The following is an 8,904-nucleotide window of genomic DNA, read 5'->3' as shown; positions in this document are numbered from 1 at the left end:
ACCCTCTGTTCCAGAGAGTCCATCCCTCCACATACACCTACACACAGACCTTCCAGGGGTGGGGCTGTAGCCCCCAAAACTCATCTGGGAGATGCTGAGTAACAAGCTGCTGTAGACAGCCTCCAGGGCAGCCCACTCCAAGCAGACTGCTTCTCACTGTTACACATGCTTGTGTCTGTGTGATTTCCCCTTCTCAGAGTCTGGGGACTGATGCCATAAAAAAGAATGGTACACATTGTTGGCCATGAACTCCAGCCAGAGATCAATTGAAACATATCTAGGAGAGATGCTAGCAAAGCAAGGGACTGTCCCAAGTTCAGTTCCAAGGTTAGACTGTCAACTGGCACTGGGCAGTAATGAAATCTCATATTTTCTTTTTTTTTTTTAATTTTTTTTAAAAAATTTTAGATGCTGTTTACATAGTTGATCAGGGTGGGAAGGATCCAAGGTTAGGGAAAAATGGTTATAATCATTGTTTCCGAATTTTCTATTTCTTCTTCCTGTTTCTAGTGGGAGGAGGGGAGATAAGGAGAGAAGCCATACCCAGCCTCCCAACCATCCCAACACCCAGGGATGGGGAACAACCACCCAGTATCACCCCAGGGTCCTCATGTTGCACTTGCTCCAAGGGCTCTGCCCAGGTGATTTTGATAGCTCTGAAATGCTGTTGGTCTTGCTGATCCAAGGATAAGGGAACACTTCCAATGTCCATTAGCTGACATAGTAGACCTTAGAGTCTCCATTCACCTGAATATTTGCTGTCATCGTTTGGCTGGGGTAGTTGTCCAATTTGTTCTGCCCTCCTTCTGGCATGGTTCCAGATGTCCTCTGTAGGCCTCAGTAGACTGCCATATTCTCCATGTGGATTTGAGTTAGCTGCCCATTACTACATCTTTTCCACTGAAGAGAACCAGTTCTCACGAATGGGTCCAAGGACCTGAGCCAGGCAACCCAGGCCCCAACAACTCCCTGCCCCTAGGGCTCATGGACACAGCACCCAGCGCCCCGAGACTGCGATGGCTCGCCTCACTGTGTCATCCATCAGCAGGTGCTGCAGTCCAGTCTGCCCCTATTCCAACTCCTGCTGGTGAGTGCTACAGCCTAGCCCAGCCCAGCCATCCCCCAGTCCTGGACCCTTCCTTCACTCTGTCCTGGTTCTCAGATCTGCCAGTGGCTCTAGTGAATCAGCCCAGCCTGGCCTTCCCCGAGACCTGACCCATAACCTGGCCTGCTTTGGGCTGCTCCTTGCCTTGGATTTTGTGCTCACCTGCAGCGATTGCATCCTGACCAAGGAGTTCTCCATTGATTTTTTTTATGATAGATTTTAGTGTATTACTTAGGTTTTCCTATTTTTGAACTAAAATTGAATCTCAGTGATTTTTTTTAAATCATTTAACATCATGTTCACAAGATTCATTGTCATGTAGTATAGTCATAATTTTTTTCTGCTACATAGAATTCCATGGAATGAATGGATTACTTTTTTTTGAAAGATTTATTTTTATTATTTTTTTATTGGAAAGGCTGATATACAGAGAGGAGAGACAGAGAGGAAGATCTTCCGTCCGATGATTCACTCCCCAAGTGAGCGCAACGGCCAATACTATGCCCATCCGCAGTCAGGAGCCTCTTCCAGGTCTCCCACGCAGGTGCAGGGTCCCAAAGCTTTGGGCTGTCCTCGACTGCTTTCCCGGGCCACAGGCAGGAAGGGAAGCGGGGCTGCTGGGATAGAACCAGCGCCCATATGGGATCCCGGGCATGCAAGGCGAGGACTTTAACCACTTGCACCACCGCGCCGGGCCCTATGGATTACTTTTATTTGTCATCTGTTGTTAATGGACATTTGTACTTTCCAATTTTTTATTAGTATAGGAATGCTCCTGTAAATGTTCTTGAATCCTAATGCTTATGGGCAAGCGTTTCTGGGTTATGTACATAGCAAAAAGGTCAGGGGTTATACAGGTGGTCAACTTTACTAGGTAATGACAGCTTTTTCAAAATAGCTTTACCAATTCCTAAGCGCACTTGCCATGTGTGACAGTCCCTCTGGTCCCACAGGCTTAGCCACGTTTGTTTTGATGAGTTGTTAACCCTAGCCAATCTGGCAAGTGTGAAACAGCTTTCTATGTGACTTAAATTTGCATTTCTCTGATTTGCTGAAACTGAATATACTTGAGCACATTCGTGAACCGTCTGTTCAATTAAATTGCTGCAGGGTGGGGGCCAGTTTGCATTACTTGAATATCTGATTGATTTCTAGGAACTCTAAAACCTGAATGCTAACTTTTCATTATATATGTGTGCTTCTGTGCTTGTCAATGAGACCTTCAGATAAACAACTGAAAACTTTTCATGTAAGCAAATGTGTCAGTCTTTTCAAAATTAGCTTTCTCTTTACACCTTATTTCAAAACCCTCCTGCCTGTGGAAAGCTACCCTCTGTCACTCCTAAGGATCTTTCACCTTTGCTTTTCTTACATAGACCGTTAGCCAGCCTTGGTTGCAAGTTGATGTCAGACTAAGATGATGTCTCCTTAGTGTTAACTAATTGTCCTGGGCCCACACATTGGACGAGCTACGCTTCGCTTTCAGCCACTGGCCTGCTCTAGGGCCAAGCCAAGCTCTGCGCTTCAGGGTCTGCTGCGAGGCTGCCGTCTGTTGCTGCTCTGCTTGCAAGCGCGTGCTGCCCTGTCTTCCTTCCTATACATTTATGATCATTTGCGAGACTCGAGGCAAGTCCTTTCATCTTTATTTCTTCAGGAATCTATTGGATTTCAATAAAAGCTACAAAATAGTTTAGAAAAAAAAAACTTGTCAAGTTACAGGAAAAAAAAAACATATCCATAAATAACTCACAATGTTGTATAACTCTCTCCAAAGCATGGCTTTAAAGGAGAAAGGAATGGTACAGAAATGAAGCAAGATGAAAATAGCTGTATTTTATTTCGTCTACTAGGCGCCAGCAAGCTTGATCTCTGCCAGCCCTGTGAACCCATGCCATGGCCAGCACTGACAGGTGGTGCCTGGCAGTTGCTGTTTTTGACAAATACTCACATAGTTTGCAGTAATTGCATGGAATTTCGCTGTTTGTTTGAGAAATTTAACCTTTTTATGATGTTGAACATTCCAACTGATGAAAATAGTATCTCTGCCCTTCTCAGTTTCCATAATGGTTCCCATTTTTTTCCATGAAACAATTGTATGTTCGATCAATATTTCTAGCTCAGTTTTGTGTCCTGTTGACTTTAAATCTCTTATCTTTGAGATTTTTTTTTAATTTTCTTGAAAGATTTGCTTATTTTTATTTGGAAGACAAATTTTACAGAGAAAGAGAGACAGAGAGCAGTCTTCATCCACTGGTTCACTCTTCAGATGGTCACAGCAGCCAGTCCGAAGCTAGTAGCCAGGAGCGTTATCCGGGTCTGCTACCTGGGGAGCAGGGACCCAAGGACGTAGGCCATGCTCTGCTGCTTTTCCAGGTCATTACCAGGGAGCTGGATCAGAACTGGAGCAGCAGGGAATTGAACTAGAGTTTATATGAGATATCAACACTGCAAGTGGCGGCTTAACCTCCTACTCCATAGCACTGCCCTTATACTTGCGGTTTTCTGTGGAACAATCGTATCATCAGCAAGTAATGATAGCTTTGTTTCTTCTATTTTATATCACACATAAATTTTATCACATTATTATGATATAATTATGATTGTATATAATTGTGTGTATGTAAACACATATTTTATATATTTATATATTCATTTCCCATATATAAATTTATATATATAAATGCCCATATATATGAATTTTTATACATGGGCCCTATCTTTTTTCATTTTCTTAAATGTGTTAAAAAGAAAAAAATTGTTTGTGTTCCTTTGAAAAAGTTACAGAAAAAAGAGAGAAAAAGAGAGATCTTCCATCAGCCGACTCACTCCTCAAATGGGTGTAACAGCAAGGGCTGGGCCAGGCCAAAACTGCGAACTTGTTCTAGGCCTGCTCTGTGGGTGCAGAGGCCCGAGCACTTGCACCATTTGCTACTGCTTTCCCAGGTGCATTAGCAGTAAGCTTGATTTGAAGTGGAGAAACTGGGACATGAACAGTGCCCATATGGGATGCCAGCATTGTAGGTGGTGGGCTTAACCCACTACACCACAATTCCTGGCCCCTTTAAGTGTCTTTTAAAACACCAAGATGTTACATGTATTAATTTTTTGTTCATGTATCATGCTTTTGGTGGCATATCTAAGAATTCTTTACCTAAGAGCACATAAAAAAGATTTTCTTCTGAGGCATTTATAGTTTTAGGAATCTAGCTTAGGTCTGTTGTCCATTTATGGTTTTTTTTATGTGTGTTATATGATTTAAGGATCTAAATTTATCTTTCCATGTGTGAATAGCCAGTTGTTTCGGTGCCATTAAAAAAAAAAAAAACTTGTTACTGATTTTTTGATAACTTCATTGTGGTCAGAGAATAAAACCATATGATGGTAGCCTTTTTTAATGAAGAAAATATAGTGTCTGTGGTTTTTATTCGAAAGGAAGACATGTAGAGAGCTCTTCCAGAGTCCACTTAAGTCCCCAAATGTCCACAACAGCCAGGACTGCCCCAGGCTGCTGCCAGGAGCCTGGGATTCAGTTCAGGTCCCCCACGTGGGTGGCAGAGACCAAAGTACTTGAGTCAGCACCTGCTACCTACATTAGTGAGAGGCTGGGATCAGAAGTGAAGGCAGGGGCCCGGCACGATGGCACAGTGGTTAAGGTCCTCGCCTTGCACGCCTGGGATCCCATATGGGCGCCGGTTCTAATCCCGGCAGCCCCGCTTCCCATCCAGCTTCCTGCCTGTGGCCCGGGAAGGCAGTCGAGGACAGCCCAAAGCTTTGGGACCCTGCACTCGCGTGGAAGACCCGGAAGAGGCTCCTGGCTTTGGATCGGCATAGCATCGGCTGGAAGATCTTCCTCTCTGTCTCTCCTCTCTGTATATCCGCCTTTCCAATAAAATAAATTAAAAAAAAAAAAAAGTGAAGGCAGGACCCAAACCCAGGCACCCTGATAAGGGATGCAGGTGTCTCAAGCAGTGTGTTAACTGCTGTGCCAAACATCTGTACCAATAGTAATCCTTTGAAGTATGCGGAGATTTGATTTATAGTGTCCAGTTTCCGACAATGTTCCATACAGGCTTAGAAGAAATGTTTTTGAAGATGAGGGATCTATCTATGAAATCAAACCAGAGTTGCTATTAATCAAAATCTTCTTTATCTATATACATTTTAAAATGTTGGCAGCCAGTACTATGGTGTAGTGAGTAAAGCTGCCTATGACACCAGCATCCCATTTGGGCACCAAGACGTGTCCCAGCTGCTCCATTTCTGATCCAGCCCCCTGCTAATAGCTTAGGAAGAGCAGTGGGAGATGGATCAAGTGCTTGGGCCATTGTCACCACCGTGAAAGACCTGACCAAAGCTCCTGCCTTCAGCTTGGCCCAGCTCTGGCCATTGCAGCCGTCTGGGGAGTGAACCAGCGGATGGAAGAAAGATGTCTCTCCCTCACTTCCTCCATGTTCCTGTAACCCTGACTTTCAAATAAGTAAATCTGTCTTTTAAAAAAAAAAAATGTCTACGTGGTTTAGTTGATTGAAGCAGGCTGGAATCTATCACTATGACAGTGAATTTGTATTTTTTCCCTTTAATCTTCACAACTTGTGTTATATATTTCAAAACTGTGTTTTTTGGGGTTTTATAAAATATTTTCTTGTGATGCGATCTTTTATAATTATGTCATGATTCTTTTTATTGTTTATAATACTGTATGCCTATAATTATATTTTGTCTAATATTACCAACTTCTTAATTTTTTTAGATTTATTTATTTTTGTTGTGAAGGCAGATTTACAGAGGAGAGACAGAGAAAAAGATCTATCTGTTTCACTCCCCAAATGACTGCACCAATTCAAAGCCAGGACCAAGAGTCTCTTACCAGTCTCCCACATGGGTATGGGGTCCCGGGTTTTGGGCCATCCTCTACTGCTTTCTCAGGCCATAAGCAGGGAACTGGATGGGAAGTAGAACGGCCAGAACATGCACTGGCAACCATATGGGATGCTAACGTTTGCAAGTAGAGGATTGGCCAATTGAGCCATCATGTTGGCCCCTGATACTACCAACTTCCAAAGAGAAAGTCTGGCGTCTACATACTTCAAAAGCTTGAACTGGTGAGGTTACGGAAGGCCATAGAAGGCCATGGAAGGTCAAAGACATAGAAGGCCATGGAATGTCAAAGAAGACCATGGAAGGTCATAGAAGCTGAGGAACACACAGTTGTTTGTACATCTTTCCCTCCCTCTCCCTCACAGCCCGACCCAGGTCCTCCTAATAACCCTAGCTGAGTCTGCATCATCTTCCCCTCAGGAGGCTAAAAGACAATAGCAATTTTGAGCAGGCTACTCAGATCATTTGTTATTTGATACAAGAAAGAAAAATAATAGAGAAAGAAGGTTCTTCTTCAAAAGCAAAGCAAACCTAAGAAACAGAAGTTTTCCAGTAGAGGTGGAGGAGGGTGGAACACCCAGTTCTAGATTTTTCTCAAGATAGCCTGCATCATGCATTTAGGATGGAAAACAGAAATGGATGCCTCTGCCTGCTTTTGCTCTGTCCTAGACTCAGCAGAAAGGCACCCACAGCCAGGTTTCATGAAGCCTGAAGCTTCCTGAAATGGCAGATCCAACGGGCTGAGACCCTCTCCAAGCCCAGACATCCCCCTCACCTAGGAGAGCTTTGCCTTCCTCACTCCACTGAAGATGGGCATTGAGTGGTTTTCTTAAACTGACAAGGAGACTTGGATTAAGTCCCTGGCTTTAGCCTGCCTAGCCCTATTTCTTGCAGACATCTGGGGAGTGAACCAGCAGATAGGCAATTTCTGTCCCACGCTCTCATTTAGATAAATCAAATGAGTAAGTTCAAAAAAATGTTAAATCACTATTTTGGGGCTGGCACACTGTGTGAAGCTGCCACCTGTGACCTCATAATCCCATGTGAATGCCAATTCAAGTCCTGTCTGCTCTGCTTCTGGTTCAACTCCCTGATGATGTGCCTGACAAGGCAATGGAAGATGACTCAAATGCTTGGGCCCTTGCTACCCATGCCAAAGACCTGCATGGCATTCCAGGTTCCCGGCTTCAGACTGGCCCAGTTCCAGCTTTTGCAGCTATTTGGGGAGTGAATCGGTGGATTGAAGATCTCTATTTCTTTAGCTCTTTCTCGCTCTCTCTCTCTCTCTCTGTAATTTTGCCTCTTAAATAAGTAATTTTAAAAATCCTTTGAGGGCCCGGCGCGGTGGCGCAAGTGGTTAAGGTCCTCACCTAGCACGCCCGGGATCCCATATGGGCGCCGGTTCTAATCCCGGCAGCCCTGCTTCCCTTCCAGCTCCCTGCCTGTGGCCTGGGAAAGCAGTCGAGGACGGCCCAAAGCTTTGGGACCCTGCACCCGCGTGGGAGACCCGGAAGAGGCTCCTGGCTTCGGACCGGCATAGTATCGGCCCGTCGCGCTCACTTGGGGAGTGAATCATCGGACGGAAGATCTTCCTCTCTGTCTCTCCTCTCTGTATATCCGCCTTTCCAATGAAAAAATAATAAAAATAAATCTTAAAAAAAAAAAAAAATCCTTTGAAAAAATGCAGGGCCCGGTGCAATGGTCTAGCAGCTAAAGTCCTCCCATTGCATGGACTGGGATCCCATATGGGCACCAGTTCTAATCCCAGCAACCCCACTTCCCATCCAGCTCCCTACTTGCAGCCTGGGAGAGCAGTCAAGGACAGCCCAAAACCTTGGGACCTTGCACCCATGTGGGAGACTCAGATGAAGCTCCAGGATCCTGGCTTAAGATTGGTGCAGCTCTGGCCACTGCGGCCGCTTGGAAAGTGATTAAATGGACGAAAGATCTTCTTCTCTGTCTCTCCTCCACTCTGTATATCTGACTTTGAAATAAAAATAATAAATAAATCTTTAAAAAAATTTAAAATGGGCGCAGCTGCATGACCTAGCAGCTAAAGTCCTTACCTTGAACGCCACGGGATCCCATAGGGCACCAGTTCTAATCCCGGTAGTCCTGCTTCCCATCCAGCTTCCTGCTTGTGGCCTGGGAAAGCAGTTGAGGACAGCCCAAAACTTTGGGAATCTGTACCCATGTGGGATACCTGGAAGAAGTTCCTGAATCCTGGCTTCGGATCGGCATAGCACCGGCTGCTGTACTCACTTGGGGAGTGAATCATCAGATGGAAGATCTTCCTCTCTGTCTCTCCTCTCTGTATATCTGACTTTCCAATAAATAAATCAATCTTTAAAAAAAATTAAAATTTCAGATAGCCTTTAACATATGCAAAAGTAGTCAAATTCATGCCAATAAGATCAATATGGATTTGAACTACACTTGGCCTAGATAGATTGGCCAAATTCTAATACATGTCATCAGTGACTTTCATGGCAGAGGTGAAAGCACAAACACTCAATGAGTAGCAATCTGACAACATCTGTGAAGCTCCCGGCCATTTGTATTTTAATCCCGTGTCGTGCTTATAGAAATAGCATGCATGAAATAACATGCACACAGGTTGGTAGCTTTGATCCTACTGAATAGTAATAGTGAAAAGTGGAAAAGCCCACCACTAGAGGTGGGAATTGCTTAACCAGTCTATGGTCCAATCACGCAATGACGTGATAGTAGGAGTACACAGAAAGCAGTGAACTGGGCATGCCAACGGCAAGAGCTCTTGAATATATTCAGTAATAAAGTGACGTGCCCGGAGCAGTTGTTCAGCCTAGTAGGAAAGATGTCCTCATCCTGCATCAAAATGTCTAAGCTGATAGCCAACTCCAGCTCCTAACTCTAGCTTTCTGCTGATAGAGAACCTGGGA

This window comes from Ochotona curzoniae, unplaced genomic scaffold (genome assembly GCF_017591425.1).
Source record: "Ochotona curzoniae isolate NIBS_2020 unplaced genomic scaffold, NIBS_Ocur_1.0 contig_291, whole genome shotgun sequence".
NCBI lineage: Eukaryota > Metazoa > Chordata > Mammalia > Lagomorpha > Ochotonidae > Ochotona > Ochotona curzoniae.
Note: the sequence above shows the minus strand (reverse complement) of the source record.